The sequence below is a fragment of the Ananas comosus genome, linkage group 23 (genome assembly GCF_001540865.1).
Source record: "Ananas comosus cultivar F153 linkage group 23, ASM154086v1, whole genome shotgun sequence".
Classification (NCBI taxonomy): Eukaryota; Viridiplantae; Streptophyta; class Magnoliopsida; order Poales; family Bromeliaceae; genus Ananas; species Ananas comosus.
Genome location: NC_033643.1, coordinates 5,646,883 through 5,669,368, shown reverse-complemented (window position 1 = coordinate 5,669,368; position 22,486 = coordinate 5,646,883). Strand labels below are relative to the sequence as shown.

The 22,486-nt window shown below is 36.2% G+C and overlaps 1 pseudogene; it reads right to left on the bottom strand.

Moving 5' to 3' along the window:
* The window catches only part of LOC109728391, a 47,084-nt pseudogene continuing 25,957 nt past the window's right edge, over positions 1,360 to 22,486 (bottom strand).

The window sequence follows — 22,486 nt, the reverse complement described above, 5'->3', positions numbered from 1 at the left end:
CTCGAGCCCAGACGTGAAAAGGAGTGTTAAATATAAAATTATATAAATATTGTTCTCTAACAGCTTAAGCTAAGAGTGTATGTATAGAAAACATGTATCCGTGTGTCTATAAACGATTTGTCTATAAAAAAGGCAACAAGAGTGTTTGTATAGATAACATGTTTCAGAGTCTAAGTAGATTCACACAGGTATAGCTTTAATATTGTACATAAAACATCCGTATATACATCCTAAAATATATACAACCCAGCCTGTCTCCTCCGGCTCAATATGTACAGTCTAATGTACAATATAATCATCCATTTGGCACGTCGTCGGCGGAGGACGAAAACGCCGACCACTTGCCAGCACATCGACGGCCCCAACGAAAGGGAAGATTTCATGATCATCCACTTCGCGCTTGACCGCCAGCAGAAAAGAAGACTTGATGATCATCCGTTGGCGCACCAACAACAAGTGCAAATTTTGGTCAAATTAATTAGGACCAAATTTTGGTGAAACTGAACATTTAGAACTCGAATTTGTAAACTCAAACTTAAAATTACATTTAGACAAAACTTGAAACTCAAACATTCAGATTTAAACTTTTAATTTTAACTTTAGATTCAAATGTGGCCAAGTCAAGTACTTTCATGTGGCCTTGGGCCTCATCTAGCCCAGAACATATTACAAACATATGTATATAATTATATATATGTATAATTATAAAATAAAATTTTAAAAAATTATATTATTTGTTTGCATATAAATTATACTAATGCAACAAATAAAATTCTAAAGTTAAAAAATTATTAACATTTAACAAATTTATTTTTCATCATTTTCTAAATATACAAATTAGACAAAAAATATATTAAAACTTACCTAACCAAATTTGATCACATCACCTAATCAAATTTAACAAGCTCCTTTCCCTCTTTGCACTTCACCGGAATTGACTTCGCCCCGTGGAAGGGCGAAGTCAATTACCCTATTTTGAGTGAACTCGACTTTCGGCCGTAATAAAATTACGGTAAAACAAACAACGAAAGTGATAGTTTACGGCATAAACAACTTCCCCCGTCTCCACTTCCCCCCTCACTTTCACCCAAACAAACACACCCTTAGGGATGTCAACGAGTCAGATTCGGGGCATAGTTTCAAAAATCAGAACCCGAACCTGAATATCAAAACATGAGCCCGAATTCGAATCCAACAGATTTTAAAAATCCATATTCAAATTCAAACCCGATCAAAAAATCGAAACCCAAATCCGAAACAATAATTTTTCTTTACAATATTTCAAAACATATTACATTAAATCAAAAATTTTAAAATACAAACTCAAATACAACATCAAACATATATACTATACTCCTGATCTTGATTACAGAATTCCTCCAATCACTTTTTAAAGGATATTTATTTTCAGCCGTTTATTTTTGTGTCCACTTGATGAACAAGAGAACAATATCGAAAAAACATAAAATTTGGTTTCTAGATGCTTCAAGTGGTATAGATCATGTTCAATGGTGTCGATTGTCGATTTGGAGGCTCCATCATTGAAACCAAACAGGTGGCAATAGAGCACGTTTACTACTGATAACATTTCAGCTAAACTCTCTCTCTCTCTCTATATATATATATATATATATATAATCAAGGTTCGAATGTCGGAATTTGACAATTAGATCCCCGAACAGCTTTATATAAAGATCGTGCGACGACACTTCTGTAGACGTCCTCCTCCCTTTTCTTTAGAAGGTAGCGAATAATGCGCTCGACGTCAGACTTAACTTCCAAGTACAAGTCATTCGCCGCATTCTTATCTGTAACCACACTTTCCTTTCCGCTTGTGGTAATGGGTTTACCAAATAGGTAGTAGAACCTCCCCAGGCACTTTTGGATATACTCCTGGGAAGAATACATCGCGGCCATCATCCCTACAGAAGCATCCCTATGTTAAAGGATTTAAAAATAATATGTACTGACGATGGCGATCACTAGAAGGAGATCAAGCGCCCGCTTACGGAGCAGATCATTCGCCACTCCCTCAAGCAGAAGTTTCTGGAGACCATTTTGTTCGGGAAACAAAAAGCAGAAGCTCCAATTTGCGGCTTTTGATGCGAGGAAAAACTTTTAAGATAAGAGAACTTTCATTGAATAACTCTTTTAAGTCGTCCAGCACTTCTGCAGAAGATCTAACCAAGCCAAACTAGCGAGTAAATTTATAGAAACGTTACCTCAACTTCAAATTTTGGGTATAAGCTTTTATCATGTCTTTTCCGAAAGGAAGGCTCATTATGTCATCATGGTAGAAAAGCAACTGCAGGAGAAAAAGCCGAGCATGACATTAAGCAACTTAATGATGCCATTTAGAAAGGAGACGAACAAAAAAAAAAAAAAAAAGTTGCAGTGAATGAGAAATGAGGTAGTAATGAAAAAGCATTGAAATATGACTAGAAAGTTGTGTATATCATGTTCTTCCTGCTAGGCCGCTATTTGCAATTTTTACCATCGAAGAGATTGGAAATACAAAAAGTCTCAAAACCACAATTTCCTGAATTGTGATCCGAGTAAATATTCAATAAAAAAAAATGTCAATCCAGAAACTATACAAGAGGACGTGAATTTTGAAATAACATCCCCAGCAGGTTTGTGTTGTATTTCTCTCCGAAAAGTAGCTAGATCTATCACTATTAGCCAAGCCATTTAGATGCTTACACTCTGTTATCACGAGAATTTCCAATTGATTTCTTAACTACTTTAGAATTACGAGCGAAATGTCAAACTATTAAATAACATCCTCAGCAGGTTTGTGTTTATTCGTACGTGTGATGTCCGCTCTTTTGTTTCCCATCCCTAATCAAATTTAAATTTGACAAAGTAATTTATCTATCGCGTTAAATTCGAAGTTGTACAGTACATCTATTTCATCGAATTCAACTTCAATAGTTTCAGATCAAAATCAATATTTTGGCACACTAGTCCAAGAAATTGAAATATGGTTAATCAAAAACAAAATTTTCTTATACTTTTAAGGAATCAATTTTTGTTTTATATTGGAGTCTTTACTACTACCTCTCCTGCTCATTAATCAAGATTTTAAGTGCCCATCGGCACGGCCCATGCCCCACCATACTGTGCCGACAAGATATCAGCATGATACATCCCCGATGCCGATGGCACGCTCGACATCCTTTTTCCTTTGATATTAGCACGCAGTTATTTCAATAAAGGGCAAAAGATTTAATAGAGATATATAATAAGCAATTAAAATATATTGATGCTAAAGAAAATAAATATTTCATGTCGTTATGTGTCGGCAAACATGTCTTTTTGTGACCGACACACATCCACACGGCACGGCAAGCAAATTCTTGGCACAACCCCATGCCACGGTACTTAAATTCTTGCTGTTGATATATTCGAAATGGTTCATTAAGAGAGAAGAGGAGGGGTCAGAAACGAATGATAATTTATCCATTTCATTCTAAGAAACTCTCACCTGAGAACTATTTTCATGCATCTTATAATTGAGATAAGTGAAAAAAGCTTAGTTCAATTCTATGAGTGAAAATGCAGTCATTATTCCTGTCATACATATTATACTTCCATGAGTGAAAATGCAGTATAATCTTCTGGTTAGTTCAATTCTACTTTCGTTGTAAACAAGATTTAATACTTAAACGACATAAAGATTTTAATGGTTCACTTGACGGGTACGCTGACATTCAGATGGATTTCTACAGGCATTAATTGGTTGAGATTGTTTTTTCGAATAATGTGTTTCTTTTTTAGCTAATACAAAATGTATTAACATAGAATTAATAGTTCATAAATAATTATTTATGATATAACCCAGTATTGTTGGATTTAAGGGTTGATGGTTGCAGTTATGAGAACTTCTAATGCAGCAAATGCGAATAGAAAAGAAAGCATGTTTTTCTTTAAATCCACAAAGAAAAAGTCCGCACTTTCTCTGGCATTTAGCAAAAGGGTAAGCTACAACACAGGTCACTGAACTTTTGATTAAATTTCATTTACGTCACTGAACTTTAATCATTTCAATCAAAGGGTTGAACTTTAATTTCGGTCTCAATCAGGTGACTAGTTTAATTTCGACTGATTTCTGATGAAGTATAATTTAGCCGCTAACTACGCGACCAACAAAAGATATGAAGAAGGCTGCTAGTTATTTCAACTGCTGTATCATCTCAAAATTCTTATTATCTTATTATTATTCATCGGTTATATCATCTCGCAGAGGTGATCGATTTACTGCCGATTGAGCACTCGAATCACCACCAATAATAGATAGATTAGTATCGTGTCATCTCTCTCTAAAAAGACGATTTAATAACTGAATTACCACCTAACACATAATTTATCGTTTTGTTGGAAAAGTTACGGGGAATTTAACGAAGTCACCTAATGGAAATGGAAATGGAAATTAAAGTTGAATGCTTTACTTGAAACAAATATAAATTTGGTGACCCAAATGAAATTCCACTCGAGGTTCAGCGATCGATAATGTAATATCTACGTGAAATATAAAGACATCAGTAAATACTGCAATGGAGTTGGGAGCGTAATTGGAACTCATAGCTTACTTCCACTAAATCATCTGCGCCGACTGCTCCAAACGGTATGATTTTTGCCCCAAATTTAGCTGCCATTCTTACAAATTCAGGCCGACTTGGCCGAAATAACTTGTGCTCTTCACCCTGGGCCATCCAGGAACAGAAAAGGGCTATCAAACATTCTATCATATTCTCATGCATTAAATTACAGGAATATTTGTAGACACCGCGTCCTACAGAAAATAACCATGACCAGAATATCAAAGCAACACTTGCAAGTTACTATCTTGCCATTTTCATTGGTTGAGAACATCACTGGACTAGTAGCTTGGTACAAGTCTCTGTTTGCATGAACCAGAGCTGTTACTCAAAGGTAGCACAATTAATCTCACAGGATATTGATTTAATGGGCTTTTTTTTGTACACATCCTGGCAAAATGATCTATTTAAGAAGCTTGTACATTTACATTCCTGTAAATTAATCTGTTTAGATATGTAACAGGCCCCGTAAAATTTGAATTTTCATATAAACCCCCCAAGAGCGCGATTTTTGACAAAAATACCCTTATCTTAAGTTGACGAGTCATCCAATTCATGGAGAAAAGTTGGTTTTGTATTAAAATAGGTCTCTTCAGGAGAGATATTTTTGCAGGTACGACCTCGTAAGGGCAAGTAGCAAATACTAAGATTTTGTAGGGATATGCAAGTAAAAGGGTAAACTCCCCTTGTGGCTTAGCTCATTTTTTCACTTTGCCACCCTGTGGTTCAAAAAGTTTCACTTTGCCCCTTGGTGGTTTAAATTTTATTTCACCAAAAAATTCTTCAGGGTGGCAAATTAAAAGTTTCAAAAAAAACTATAGGGCGGCAAAGTGAAAAATATGCTAAACCACAGGGAGACAAAGTGCAACTTTTGAAACCACGGGGTGGCAAAGTAAAAATAAGCTAAACCATGGGGGGTAAAGTAAAACATCTTGAACAACACGGTGGCGAAACAAAAACGAGCCAAATCACAAGAGCAAGGATTTAAGTGCCGTGGCACGGGGTCGTGCCGGAAACTTGTCGGCACGGTACGGCATGATGCGTACCGAGCCGTGCCGATGCGTGCCGGTCAAAAAAATTCTTGTGTGCCGACACATAATAGTATGAAATATTTATTTTCTTTAGCAACAAAACATTCTAACTATTTATTTTTTCTTTTTATCACATCTTTTAAACTTTATTGAGGAAATTATTTACTGATTTAAAGAATAGAGTGTTTTGAGCTGTGCTATCGGCACAGGGTTTGTATCGTGCCGGTATCTTGTTGGCACGGTACGGCACGGTGGATACGGCTCGTGCTGACGGGCACTTAAAACCTTGACAGAAGGTCAGTTTGAAGTTGACCATAAGTAAAATAAAAAAAAAAAGAATAGTTTTTGCAAGGTAATATATTTTGATATTTCTTTGATTAAGTAAATAGATCATAGATCATTACCTGGTTGCTTTATCCAATTCTCTCAGTTCTGTCAAAGTTGGTGGTAGGAAATCAGATATGCGGTCATACTTCCTTGAATGACGATACATGTTGGAACATTTAAGAAGAGTTGGCAAATGGACACCGTGTTCCTGTATTATATGAGGATAGTACAAGCTTTGCCAAATTTGTAGAGTGATGATAACATACGAAAAGCTCAATAGCAAAAAAAAAATGAATCGACTCTGATAAATAACGAAGACCTTGTGACACGCATGCCAGTTAACTGAATCGCACGTTTCTATATAATATTCCACGACTAGAACTTGCATTCTAACTCATCGTAATATGTTTATTTAGAAAACTTATAGTGGCTATGGAGATATTCTAGTGTTCTTAGTTGAAAAAGGACAACTTAGATCTCTCTCTCTCTCTCTCTCTCTCTCTCTCACGCATGCACGCCTGTGTATACTCATGTGTGATTAGCTCCTATTTACATACCAGAAGAAGATTGTGTCCATGATCCTCGAAGTAATGAACTTTGCAGTTGGCTAATAAATTTTGAAGTCTTCCAGCTTCAACTTTGCTAGGAAGCAAATTGTCGCGGCAGCTGAGTAACAACACCAAAAAAAGCATGATTACTTTTCAATGGATGAAAATGTTTGATACCAAGATTTTAAGTGCATAGGCATGTATAATGACTATAACACCGTTCTCCAGCAGCCAGAGCCATGCCAGTAACCGGTTTTTCTTTAGTTTGAGGCTGTGATGAGCCCTAGTCGGCAAGACATGGTGCCATGCAGACATGTGGCTTGCATTCCGTTGGCATCAAGGGCCTCTGACTGGCACACTTTTGCACTGCCCTTTCTTGCTTTCTAGGTCTAACTAGGGTTTTGTGTTCAAAGATTGTTTGGTGATACAAAACGATCCAAACTTCTTATTATGTAACATATGAGCAATGGTAGGTTAGAATCTTACAAGATAAGACTACACATGTAGTACAATAGCCAGAACCACCAAGTTACCACAAAAATCTACATGTAGTACTTAGTGGAAGGATGGCTGTCATCTAGTTGATCAAATCATTTAATTCAAATTTTTAATTACCTATATTTGGAAATTTGGTAAAGTTCACTAAATCTTACAATTTGTCGAGAAGAATCTAAGATTCTCCAACAGAAATTGATGGTAAGAAAATACAATAAGTAGATCAAGCTGATCTATACATCATTTACTTCAAAATTCTATATTTATTTTCAGATTCTATGAATGAATTTTGATAGACACTTAGTAATTTTTAATAGGGATAACTTCAGAAACCCCCCCCCCCCTGTAGTTTCGCATTTTTTCACTTTAGTACCCTGTGGTTTAAAGTGTATCAATTTGCCCCCCTGTGGTTTCGTTTTTCTCCTTTTTTTTATCAATTTTATTGTTTTTTTTTTCTTAAATCAGTGACAAAATTAAAATTAAAGGGTACTAAAGTAAATATTCGGTAAATCTAGATAGATATCTGATGATTTTCTGTATATAATTTAACGAAATATTAAGAGAAAAGCTATAGAAAAGATAAAAACAAAACTACGGGGGGGCAAATTGATACACTTTAAACCACAGGGTACTAAAGTGAAAAAGTTGGAAACCACAGGGGGGTTTTTGAAGTTTTCCCTTTTTAATATGTTTTACGTTATATGAATCTTAAGTTTTCAAAATAGATCGATCCTAGCTAAGTAGCTAGTAAAAGTACTAGTTTTTTTTTTAAGCACTAATCTCATTCTCATATTTCAACACTAGGTAAAATAATTTTTCTTAAATGTAATAAGGACTCTTTTATTAAGTTATGAAAGGGAAGGCCATATGCAGTTGAGGCCTGTTGACCAGTTGTACTTTCTAAGTTATAAGAGCTCTAGTAGTTAATGAAAAATATATATGAAGGCTTTTTACTTGGGGCCAACTTAATGCTTTTACTCATTTTCTTGCAAATTAACACTGTAATAAAGAGAGAGAGAGAGAGAGAGAGAGAGAGAGAGTCCGATTACTATACTATTATGAGCACGATCGCCTTTGTACTAATATGCTGTTTTCGATAATAGAGCTTCCGAATCAACGATCCATCTCGTTAAACAAAATTTAGAGAATTTAAACATTTTAGAAATCGAATTCATGATTTTTTTATTAAACAAATTGGTTGAATTTTGACAGAAAATTCTATTCACTATTTAGATCAATAACTCCAATCGTGAATTGGATAACTCGATCCTCTATTTTTAGTAGGTTGTTCAATTTTGGCCATTTATTATCTACCTGCTTGATAGATTCTATTATAATTCCAAAAAATTACAAAATTTGGTTTCTAAGTACTTTAAATGGTTTAGATTATATTTAACAGTATGAATCATCGATTCAGAAGCTTTATCATCGAAAACAACTTATGAGTACAAGGGCCTCCGTAGTGATAATAGTATAGTATCTCTCTCTCTCTTTATATATATATATATATATATATATATATATATATATATATATAGTAGGTTAAGTAATAGATCATGTCAACGGTGCCGATCGTCCGATTTGGAGACTCCATCATCGAAAACAAATGGGTGGCAACGGAGCCCGTTTGCTATCGATAATATTCTAGCTCAACTCTCTATATATATATAGAGAGAGATTTTGCTAGAATACTATCGGTAGTAAAACGGCTCGGTTTACTATCGATTTGTTTTCGATGATAGAGCTTCCAATTGATGATCGGCACGCGTAAACATGATCTAAACTATTTAAACTATCTGGAAATCAAATTCACACATTTCGATATTGTTCTCTTGTCCATCAAGCGAACTGAAAAATGAACGGCTGGAAATGAATATCTTCAAAAAGTGATGATACAATTTTTATATTTGAGAATCTAGAGTCTAGATCTTATTTTAAATAGTTTAAAGAATTTTTCAACAAAAATTTAGTTGATTTGAACTCTTCGATACCGTTAAACGAGCAAACGCACCATATGGCCATAAAATTATAGATTTTGTGACCCTTTGATCGTTCAGTTAGTGATGCCAAAAATCAATGAAATTTGATTTCTAGATAATTTAAATGTCTAGATCATGTTCAACGGTGTCGATCGTCGATTTGGAAGCTCTATCATCAAAAAAAATCGGTAGTAAACTGAGCAGTTTACTAACCGATAGTAGCCCAGTCAAACTCTATATATATATATATATATATATATATATAGAATTAGGCTACTATACTATTTATAGTATCGGAGCTCCGGTACTATGTCTTGTTTTCAATCTTAGAGTGTTCAAATTAACGATCCACACCGTTAAATATGATCTAGGGTATATGAAGTTCTTAGGAATAAAATTTTAGTTTTTTTCGACATCGTTTACTTAGTAAATAAATTATGTCAAAATGGACGGTGGAAATTGAATATTCTTTAAAATTTGAGCATAGGACTTTTAAATTCAAGATCAAGAATGTTAACCTTAATCTAGATAGTTTAAAGTATTTTCTATCAAAATTTGAAGAAATTTAGATTCTTCTATACCGTTAAACTCCAAACTTGCCATAGTAGCCATTGAAAATTGACAACTTTGAAATGGTTTGATCATAAAGTAAACTATGTCGAAAAAATATTAAATTTTATTTCTAAAAACTTTAAATACCCTAGATCAGTTTTAACGGTGTGGATCGTTGATTTGAACACCCTAAGATCGAAAACGAGGCAATAGTACTAGAGCCCCGGTATTACAGATAGTATAGGAGACTAGCTCTCTCTCTCTCTCTCTCTCTCTCTCTCTCTCTATATATATATATATAGAACTAGGCTAGAATACTATTAATAGCACAAAGTTATTGGTGCTATTAGTTTTTTAGCCCTTGGATTGAAAAATGTGCGGTTAGGTTGATGTGGGCCCCTAGGGTTGAGTGGGTGGTTGGTTGAATAGTATAATCTAACGGGTGAAAATAATCAAAGGATTAAATCTAACGGTGAAAAACTCGATAGTATCCCAGCCGGACTCTCTCTCTCTCTCTATATATATATATACAAAAAGAAATTAAGTTGTTGAAGGACATGTGGAATTCAAATAAATAATTTTGCAATGCTATATATGTAAATAATCGTTTATAGTTATTTAGTATCTCAAAGATGTTATCAAGCTGAGACAAGGCATGGAAAACAAATCTTTTTTCATTTTTCTTTTTCCTTTTAGTTTTCGACCTGGCTAGTAGTAAGACTTCCGCTTCAACTGCATGCAGATGGGAGATCGCATAATGAAATGAGCAGCAGAATTGACAAGGCCGACTTTCCATGAAAATGTGTCCCTTGGTAATTTATCAAGAAAACACTGCAAGAAGCCCGTCAAAATCATTTTTAGTACAAGGCATTCTTCTAGTTCGAAAGCCAAAAGTGAGAAATATGATTATAAAAGAGAGAAATATGTCAAAGAAGCAAGACCAATAATTTTTCAATTAAGGTAAACACCAACTGTACACATGCTCCAAGGCCATAATAGGGGTTTAATTGAGATTGCAGTATGTGTGTTTCCATCATACGAGTTTCCCCAGAGTAAGCAAGCATTTAATGCTCAAATTTTTTTAATCCATTTATCCTTCGAGTACTGAAGAATGCTAATTTCATTGTGCTCCATAATTGTAGATGCTTTGTACAAGAAACCAGAGAGAATTTCAAAAGTTTGCATATCAAAGGGAAATAATAATAGAAGTCCAATAGATGTGTCAAGGACATTTGCTAAAAGTAAATACGAAAAGCATATTTAAAAGAATGTTTGAGATAATCAAGTAGAAAATAAAGAATCAATCTCACTGAGATTTGCATTGGTGCAGCGAGGTTCTTTATAGATTTGTTGAGTGCTTCCAATGGATGAACCCCATTTTCAATATTACTCAAGGCTGCCTTTACTTCAATATCTAAATGCCAACAAGTAAAAACAACTAAACAAGTCAAGTGATGTTCAAGAAAAATGGTAAGTGTTTGTTTTTTAATTTTTTTAAATATAAAATTTTTGTATATCAAAAAAGTGTAGGAGTGGATAGTGGATTGCTAGCAATCCTTTTATTCAAAGTGTTTATTTGACAACAAAAAGCAAAAAATGTTGAAAACAACTTCTTTTTACTTCCAATTTTTTTTAAAAAAAATAAGTCGTCATCTACCATTTGATCGGATGCATTGTAAACTAACCAACTATAACAGTAAAACAATAGTCTTTCTTTCAACACATCAAATTATACAGAACTAACGTTTGAAAAAACAAAAAAAAATGGCAACAATACCGAACCAGGCCTAAACATTTTGTTAGCAAATCAGTTTATTAAGATTTATAATCAAAACAAATTATCTTGCTCTGAAAGAAATATAGTTTTATTAGAAAAGTTGCTCATCTTCAAATTTACAATGTAGTAGGCATGTAGAGTAGACAAAACAGAATGCGAGAACAAGAGTAAGAATATTTGATAAGATGATAAACCAGGAGAATAAACAAGATCCACTTAAAAATACAACGAGTAAGCTGCTGTTGTGGTTATTCGAGCAGCACATGCAAATTCACGAAACAAATTTGTTGTTTTGTAATATCATCTTAACTCTTAAGTTTCTCTATTATCATCAAAAGATTCAGACGACCTCAATGGTATCATTGATTGGACAATAACACATGTATATAAAGGACTTTTTTATAAAATAACCTTTTAAAATTTTATTATTTGCGAAATAACCTTGCCAAAATTATATTTAAAAAACTAATCTGTTAAAGACGGTGAATGATTCACCGCTTTCATAAAGATTCTAATTTCTCAGAAAAGCGGTGAATCATTCACCACCTTTCACTTATTTATTGTCTCTTTCTATAATCCTAACAACCACATAAATATTTCAACAAATCACATATAATCTTAAGTTCTTAACAGCCTGAAAATTCTAATAATCTATCCATACAATCCTGACAATCAAAAAGATACTAATAATCTATCCATACAATCGTAATAATCAAACATCACATATAATCTTAACAATTTGAAAATCCTAATAATATATCCATATAATCCTAACAATCAAAAAAATTTAATCTATCCATATAATTCTAACAATCAAACAAAAATTCTAATATTCCACACACAATCCTAACAACCTCACTTTTTTTATTTTCCGTATAATCTACGTACAATTTTCACAACCTTATTTTTTTCTCTTTCCCAAAAAATTATGAAGCAGACGGTGAATAATTCACCGTGTTTTGAGAGTTAATTTGCCAAATATAAATTTGATAGGGTTATTTCGCAAATTATAAAATTTGAAATGGTTATTTTGTAAAAAATTCCATATATAAAGTTGTAGTGCTCTTAAGATGAAACGCCATGTTTCTATCAGTAAAGCGCCTAGACATATTAATAGCATTTCAAGAATAAAAAGTATATTTAGAGGCACCAAAAGGACACAGTAAAATTTTTGAACTTGAGAATAAGTTTTAGAAAAAACCAGTATAAGGAATAGAACATCAAACAATCGCCAAAATTGGCAGTCATAACTTCATGGAGGAGCTATAAATTACCAGCAAAAGTTTGAAAAAATTGGCTTACCGAAATTGAGGCTCAATAAATATGTTACTGTTATGTCTTCTCGATTAGAGAAGTATTTGAAAATCAGGAGCAAAGGCTGGACTTGTGACTTTCCAAATGATGTAGCTGAGAGAAAATGCAAATAAATTACAATCCACCTAGTATTTGTCGGCGACAAAGAAAATGTTCACTGACCTGGATTAGATAATACTAGAATTATATCAATGTGAGGATTACGAGCAGCTATGGCAAGTGCTAAGCATCCTCCAAAAGAATGGGCCATTAAATAAATTGGTTTGTTTGGAGAATTGGAATGCTCAAGCCTTACGGCATCTTCCACGAATGTAACAAGTTCTACAAATGACGGAAGTAAAACAAATATGTTAGAACGAGTAAATCAAATATGCAAGTATAAAAGTATCTAATAAACAGAAAATACGCAGCAACACTTTGTGTTAAGAAAGGTCCTATTAGCATTCTCAGAAAGTCAAATGCTGAAAAACATGTTATATTATCACCTTTTAATAATCGAGGATCCTAGAATTTTGAATCTTTTGTCGGAGGACCTTATGTAAATTTTACATTTATATGTAATAAAAGTCATCATTTCATGTGGCAAATAGATTTTTTTTGGTATTTCAAGGATCCCTCGTGCTCATGCCTCTTATGAGGTGTGAATGAGACTTCGTCAAAAACGGAGAGTTGTCGAGATAGTTCAGTACGATAATAATCATTATGAAAGTGGTCCCCTCTTTGAAATTATCATTTTATGCGACTTTTTTCGAAATTTTCGAAAGTAAAAGGTCTACGGGCGAGTTGGCTAGGAAAGGGTTGTGCTAGCTTAGAAACCGAAGCTCGAGGACCATTGTGCGATTTGCCGCGACCATATTAAAGGGGGATGAGGAGACCTTTAGGGTTTCATTTGCTTTTCTCAAATCGTAGTCCCCCAAATCTACCTCACTCCCCCGTGCTCTCTTTCCTTGTTGTGCCGTTACCATTTAGGCAAGCCACCAATCGTAGCGACTAAGCCGCCTCGTCGACCGAGCCGCCCTGTTGTGCGGCCGCATCTCTCCTGACCGAATCTGTGATATACTGAACTTTAGCAAATTGGTAAGGTTGCAGTATAAATTTTTTTAATCGGAATTTTTTTACAGTGTTTGACTGGATTGGAGACGTTTTGGTGCGAAATAGGCGGAAAAACAGACTCAAAAACTCAAGAATTAGCTTGTGGGGACTAAAGTTGAATATGTGATTTGTGAGGGGCCTTTTTGCATTTTTGCTATCTTTAAGGCATGGAGTCCACAGAGGCCTCCATCCTTAACCCTTCTCCTTTGTTATCTTCAAAGAGAGAGTATAGGAAAAGCGGTTAAGAGAGAGAGAGAGAAAGAGAGAGAGAGAGAGAGAGGCGAGCCTGGTTTCAAGTAGCGAGTCGAGCGTGCGCGAGCGTGTGTTTTTCGATGTTTCAAAGTCGGGTTAGTGTCACTTGACCAGTTGAAGACGTTTTGGTGCGAAATAGACGCAAAAACGGACTCAAAAACTAAAAAATTAGCTTGTGGGGACTAAAGTTGAAATATGTGATTTGTGAGGGGCCTTTATGCATTTTTGCTATCTTTAAGGCATGGAGTCCACGGAGGCCTCCATCTTTATCCCTTCTCCTTTGTTATCTTCAGAGAGAAAGTAGGAAATTCGGTTAAGAGAGAGAGAGAGAAAAAGGCAAGCTTGGTTTCAAGTAGCAAGTCGAGCATGCGCAAGTGTGTGTTTTTCAGTTTTTCAAAGTCGGGCTAGTATCATAATATTATTATTTTTTTGTTTAGACTCTTTTGATAAATTTTGTATAAATTGAGAGTTAGAAACTGATTTCTACACGTTTTAGGAACTGATTTCATGCGATTTTGACGAGGGATGTTTTGAGCTACTCTAGGGTGTTGTGGCTGCCGTTCAGACTAGGAGAGCAGTAGCGGATCACCACGCTATCCTGATAATCGTTCTATTCCTCGAATTTGCGATATAGGTGGGTTCCGTGTTGTCAAAATTGGCGGACTAACTTCTATGTCCCTATTATATTATTTAGCCTATGAGATGACCTATTGACATAGTTGAGATAATAATAGTATTTTGAGACCTATCTGTAGAGTATATTGAGACATGCATATTTTTAAGAGTGATAGATAGTGTGAGATTATAGCTGTATTTGGGACACTATGATAGTATTGTCATGATCTGTTTGATCTCGCATTTGACTACAGCCTGCATGCTATTTTGAGTTTGGCAGTGATACTATATTCGGTTGGGTTAGCGCTCTGCGAGTACCACTCTGGAGGTAGGCTATGAGGCAGTATCATGGCATGGGCCAGACAGTAGACTACGTGGTACGGACCACTATAGGTTGGTGCTGGACACGAGGCGGTGTAGGCTAGACATGATTGTTGAATCGATCACTATGATTGGGTATTATTGCATTATTTTATTCAGTATCTAATTGATGCATGACATGCACGTTTATAGTTTTCAGTTATATTATAGAGGCATTATAATAGTAGTTACATTCAGCAATTATTCATATTAGTATCTGTTTATTTCTATTGATTAGTTATTTACTATTTCTGTCTCTTATGGACCTATTGGTGTAGACAGTCGATGGTGTCGACCGTACCCACTGGTGCCTATTGATTATAGTTCTCAAACCATCTTAATCTTTATTAATATTTTATTTCAGAGCCTTTAGTACCAGTGACTGATCGAGATAAAGGGATTACGAAAAGTTAGCATCTTCTATCCTTTTTGTGTGTGTAGTTGGACCACCTATTCCTATGTATCGCAGCCTGTACGGTGTTTTGACGTTTGGAGTGGTCAAAGAAGTTATACCATTTTGAGGACTGGTGTGGTGATGATTGTATATTTACAGTGCTGCTATATTACATAGTTTTTATTTTACTTTGAAACTTACTGTTCTTAGATTTTAGTTAATTTTTGTTGGACAGGTTTTATTGACGCTTCGTATGTATAAGGTGTATCCTTGTGCATGCGGCAGGTCAGTTAACGTAACTCGGGCTTCCGTTGTCATCCAGGGCTTGACAGAATCTCTCCCTTTTTTTTGGCCACCATCTGGCTGGACATCCTTGCCTCGACGGCCCCAACGTCAGGGAAAATAACTGGTAGCCTCCCTAGCAGCCGACGGCTTTCCCCAACCTGGCGACTTCAACCCCCATAGCCTTCTCCACCCACCACTGAGTACGGGAAAGTTTTGGGCCGAGCTCCCTCATCCGTGCATCCGGAAGAATCTGGCATCCAGGAACCACATTCCATGCATCCACATTGTATGACGAGAGGTCAAATCTACCTCAGCACCGCGGCTTAATTCCAGTTGAAGAAACGAGGTAATGATCCCCCAAACCTCTTTGTTTCTTTTATCGCATGTGTGGTGGTTCCTGTTTCGAAGTCGTAGGCCATGTTTATCGTCGAAAAGCATTCGTGGACAGAGGATCACGCTGGTTGAGACCCTGGGGTAGCCGTGTTTGCGACTTAAGGCTTAGGCGGCCGAACCCAGGGTAGTGTTCGCGACCATGGCCAGATAGACCATGCTGCTTGGCCAGTGCAGGCGGGCTAAGGTGCGGTTACACCTGAGTGGCTGAGCACACCTGGTCTGGCCTACCTTGGATGTCGAGCTATTTTACGACCTTCTTGTGAGAGCAAGCCTTGGATTCGGCCTGCAACGGTTGCATATTTTTTGCACATTGAATCTGTAATATACTGAACCTTTGTAAATTGGAAAGGTCGTAATATGAGATGATAGTTAGTACTTTTGGAGAGTTTTGTGTTGAGTTGGGTCCGTTTAGCACGAAATGAAAGTGAAAACGGAATTTAAAAATTAAACCTACTGAAAATTTAAGTTTTAGAGTAGTTCTAGATGCCCGGAATGGGTTGTAGGGGCCCGGAAGCCCTCGGAGAATCGAGGTGGACCAGACGCCCGAAAAATATTCGAGTGGAGTTCTGGACGGTCGGAAGTCAGTGAGAGTCAAGTCCAAAGGGTTGGGGTTACTGCTTACGCGATCTTGCGGGTAGGGGTGTCAACAAGCCGAACACGAGCGAGCTGGGGCCGGCTCGTGTTCGGCTCGTATTAAACGAGCCCGAAGCACGAGCGCGCTCACCAAAGCTGAGCGCAACGTAATAGTAAATTACAAGAATTAGATTGAATATATATAAAAAATAAATTTATAAAATCTTATCCATTAGACTTTGATCTAATAGTTGAAAGTTTACATATAAATGAATCTTTTTATAATTGAGCTCGTCTTTATATTTTTATTTTGCTAAAAATCAAATAATAAAAATATATATTATATATATAATTATTTATTTATATATATAAATATATATAAATATAAATTAAATAAATTATATAAATATAAAATATATGTATTCGAGCTGTTATCGAGCCGAACAGGAGCGAGCTGACCCCAGCTCGTGTTCGGCTCGTTTATTAAATGAGCTGAAAAATTCGGCTCGTGTTCGACTCGTTTACTTAACGAGCGATTCGATCTCGAGCTCATTTCGAACCGAACACGAGTTGGCTCACGAACAGCGAACTAGATTGCCACCCCTACTTGCGGGTGCCCGATAGCAAGGATTTAAGTGTCGTGGCACTGGGTCGTGCCGGAAACTTGTCGGCACGGTACAGCACGGTGTGTGCCGAGCTGTGCCGAGTCGTGCCGATGCATGCCAGTCAAAAATTCTTGTGTGCCTACACATAATAGCATGAAATATTTATTTTCTTTAGCAACAAAATATTCTACTATTTATTATGTCTTTTTATCACATCTTTTGAACTTTATTGAAGAAATTACTTACTAATTTAAAGAACAGAGGGTTTTGAGCTGCTCCATCAGCACAGGGTCTGTCTCGTGCCGGCATCTTGTTTGCACGATACGACACGGTGGATACGGCCCGTGCCGACGGGCACTTAAAACCTTGCCCGAAAGTACGATGGACGCCCGAATGCTTTTGACAGGTGCAGCCGAGGTGACTAGGACCCACTACGTGAGTTTCGGACGCCCGAGAGGTGGTTTCGAGTTCCTGAAAGTTGAGCTAACATTGCTAATTAAGTTTTGGACATCGAGTTAATGTTTTGGGCCCCCGAAACTATTGGACTAAGGAGGTATCATGTCACGCCCGGGCTCCAACGGAAGCCCACTCGGCGCGTGCATAGACCCACCGTGTACACCAAGCACCCCTGGTGCACACTAGGCGTCTACAAACTCAAGAGAGAAAAGGAATATATTCTAACATGATGATCAGAGCAAGTACAAAATTCTACTATATAAACAAGTCTAATACAAATATACATTCACAAGGTATATACAAGAAGTACACCTTGAATGCTAGGAAATCTCTAAACAAGTACACCTTTCATACTAAAATCAAAAGAAAGATGTCAATGGGTCCCTCTATAGCAACACCGAGGAGGTTCTAACTAGTCGCTAATCCCTTGCCACAATCTCTAACCTCTCCTGCTGCGGAAGGCTCTGAAAACAAAAACAAGCAACCAATGGGGGTGAGACCTATTAAACAATAGTTCCCAGTGGGTGAGCCGCCGAGAATAGCGAAATACACTAGGTCAACTGAGGGAAGGATAGTATATAACAGAAACATAAAGCATAAATGTAGAAACTGAAACGAAATGGTTCTACTACTATCCTGCCTCTAAGTGATAATGTCAACTAACATAAATGTGGTTCTACCATTGTCATATGTACAAGTATAAATATACAAGTTTTCATATATGTCCATCTTTATGCTAAGAGCAATAATCTTTATGCTAAGAGCAATAGCTAAAGGAAAATTTTCCATTATCATCATGTGGCTACACTACTATACTGATCAATATGTGTATAGGTTTACTACTATTAAGTTTGCAAATATAAGTAATGACCAACATGAATGTCCAACTACTCTGAATGCATCAACTAGTGGTGATGTACAATGTCACAATGTAATAACCAACTTGAATGTCCATCTACTATGTATACATCAACTAATTGTGATGTACAGTGTCATTACTATTTTACCCAATCAACGGGGAATTTACACATGGTAACGTTCCGACTTGTACCGTGCCTAACAGCCCTGTGGTAGTCAACATTCTCACTCTAGGAATGAGCCTCATCCACGGCATCCCACTTCGGCGCCCAATCCCACACGGGCAAGCATGTTGTCACAAAGGCTAACTCCAGAGTGACAGCTTGTAGGGAGTGACCCTTACAAGCTTGTACGAATGAGCACAAAGGCAAAACAAGCGTGGTCATATGCGTCATGTCCAAGGCAATAGGTCTCAATTATCATGTCTAAAACATAATCTCAATCATCTTCTCCAAGGTCGGGTACTATAACATATATGCCATGTTTATCTTCTCAATCAACTTGGGGGTATGGCCCTACCAATATGCAACATGTCTCAAACATGTAAAGGTTTACATCTCATTTATCCTAAAAAGGATGGTTCTATATCTCATGCATGACCATAACGGGTTACAAATGTATACTATAGTATGTAAGAGAACAATTTACTAATGCCATATTCAAAAAATACGAGGATGTCAACCAAGTTTATATTTCATGTCATGCATGTGTCTTGCTACATAAACCTCTACCATATAGAAAAAGAAGTTCATCATGCAAGCAATTACCTCTCATTTGACTAAGCAATTATATAAATTTGTCATTCACGTCTTAATAAAGTCATTCCATTGAGCATGCGATGTTAAATGCACATGATAGTCCAACTATATACATACTTATAGTTTACATGAGAGTAGTTTAACCAAGTACTAAAACAAGTAAAGAAATAGGTTTCCAAGCAACTTATATGTCATGACATGCATGCATTTCATCTCATATAACTCTACTACATAGAGAGGATGTAATTCTTCATGTAAAGTATGACCAAATCATATGCTCAAAAATTCAAGAATGCCACAAGGCGCATGTTAAACTCTTTATTAAGTCCTATAACATAATAGGAGACATAAAGAGAGTTCACCCATTTCGGTGAGGTCAAACCCACCGAATAACCTCCGAAACCTCGTTCGCTCCTCCGACGAAGTTGTTCCCTAAACTTCTTATGCCCTTAAAAAAATTCCTAAGGGGTTACAAGCTTCAAAAAAGCTTACCACGAAATTCACCAAAATCAAATAGAAAAATAGGTGAAAATTACCTTAATCCAAGAAAAACTTGTGCAAAGCCCAAATCGACACAATGGCGCTTCAAATACAACCTACAAGAGTGCTCTACGCTTATCAATGCCACCCAAAAAGCTCACAAAAGGAAAGCCCTAAAATAAACCCCAATTTTCACAAAACTAGGTTTTCTTCCAAATTCTCTAGCAATCTCTTAAATAGAGAATACAAGAATACTACTAACCTCAAATCAAGCTCCAAACCAAGCTATGAAGTACTAGAGTTGAAGTTTGATCCTCCAACAAACCCTTCTCTTCAATCCCGAGTTCCCTCCAAAGCCTCGATGCATGCATCCAAATAGAAGAAGAAGACAGAGATCAAACCCAAGAATTAGAGGGTTAGGGAGGAGAAATCCAAGAGAAAGAGAGTGCAAGAACTCACCTCCACTTCTCTCAAGCTTCAACACAAAAGAGAACAATGAGAGGGGTGAAGGCAAAGATTAAAGTATCGGCCGGGCCGCACCGTGCCGGTGCGGCACGTACCGTGCCCCCAAGAAAGGGGCACGATACGGGGAGGTCTCGGACCCCCCTGTGTGCCGCGGCACCCCCATGCGTGCCCCACAAGACAAAGCGGCACGCGTGAGGGTGCCGCAGCACTGTGCCGTGCCGCAGGGATTTTTTTTTTTTTCTTTTGCTTTTTGGTTTTTTTTTTTTTGTTGTCTTTTTGCATTTGGTGGTTTTCTTTTGCACTATGGATGCTTTTGGGTTGTCTTTTTATTGGAGGGGGGTTTGGCCCTTGGGTAACCCGAAGACCAAGGATGCTTTCTTTTTTTAATGATCACCCTCCCCTCCTCGTCTTTTCCTTCTTATGCTTTTTTTTTTTTCTTTTGCTCTTTGCTTCTTTTTTCTTTTTTTTTTTTGTCTTTTTGCATTTGGTGGTTTTCTTTTGACTGTGGATGCTTTTTTTTTGTCATGTTCCCCCTCCCCCCCTCGTCTACTTAAAGCAACTTCCCCCTCTCTTTCTCGGTTATCCTCTCCTCTACTCTGTCTTTTTTTTCTTCTCAGTGTCGATATATCTTCCTAAAATTATTTAAAGGAGGCAAAGACGTTGCATATCGTAGATTTGCTTATTAGGTAAGTCAAAAAAATTATAATTTAATTTTTTTATTTATAAATATAGGAGTTAATTTTTATTGATATATTCGATCCACTACAAACATCTATTTTCTTTACACAAATTATGTTATCAAACTTTTTCGCACCGCGAAACTTTTGGCGAATCAAAGTAAACAAGCTTGGAGGTACATCAATCTTAAAATTTTATTTTTGCATTAGAAGATTTAAAATATTGATAAAATCAGAAGCTAAATTAAATCAATTGATACTTATGTTTATTTAATTAATTTGTCATTTAATTTATTACTATTTTTTGATGATCTAATAAGTTTTCTAAAAAATTTAATAATAAAGTATTTTTTAAACAAATTTTAAATAAAAATTTGTAAGTTAAATTTAAAAATTATTTTTTTGTATCTTATAAAAGATAGTAATTCGATCGAAAGAAAGAAAAAATAGATGTCTTTGTATTTTAAAAATTATATCATGCAATAATTTTAAAAAATAATATAAATAATTTTAAAAATTAAAATTTCCAGAAAACTATTTCTTTAATATTATATTTTATAAATTATTGAAAAATGAATAAAAGAAAGAAAAAAAATAAAAAGAATTTTAAAAGTTAATCATTTCTAAGTTTCTAACAGATTTTCGAAGAATTTTTTAAAATTTAGTTTCTTAGAATTTTGATCAAATATTTTTTAAAAGAATAAAAAAGAAAAAAATTATGAATGTAATTGTGGTTCTATTTTGATTGTTCTACTCATTATATACTTTCTAATCGAATCAATATATAAATTTTGAAAAAAATTATAAAAAAATAAAATTTTCTATAATTTTATCTGCGCCAATTTGCATAAAAAATCCACTTATTTTGGACTTTTGCAAAACCGGGCCACATTTTTCGTTTTTGCAGATTTGGTCCGCTTTTTCAGCAAACTGACCAAAATACCGTTATACCTTTTTCTCTTTCCTCTTTCTCTCTCCTATTCGTTTCTCTCATTCTTTTTTCTTTCTCTTCCCAGAGAGCGGCGGAGACGAAGCGGAGGCCCCCTTATATCTTTTTCTCTCTCATCTTTTTTCTCTCGTTCTTTTTTCCTTTCTCTTCCCAGAGAGCAGCAGAGACAGAACGGAGGCGACCTGCTTCGATTTTGTCCGGCACATCCTTATTCTCACCCGCACACCCCCATCTTCCTCGCCTCCGATCCCGTCGAGGCCGCGCCGCGACTCTTTTTTTTTTTTACCTCTCCGACTCTCCTACACTGTCTCCGACGACGACGCCTCTCTTGCCCTTCTCCGCTCTTCTCGTTCTCTCCCTCTCCCTCCTCCTCTACCGCCTCCGACGACGATGCATCTTCGCCGGCGCCGACGCCGACACCGTGGAGGTCACTGCATCACTGCAGCCTCGGAGCGGGGATCCTTAGCGGCGTCGACGCCGGCGCTGTGACCGTTGGCAGAGAGGGGTGACCAAAAAAATAATAAAAGAAGCAAGAAAAAAATAAAGATAAAAACTTATAGAAAAATAAGGATAAAGATGAAATTCCATCGTTAACTGCAAAAAAAATTATAAGTTGCATTACTTAAAATGTAAACTGCAACTTTAAGACG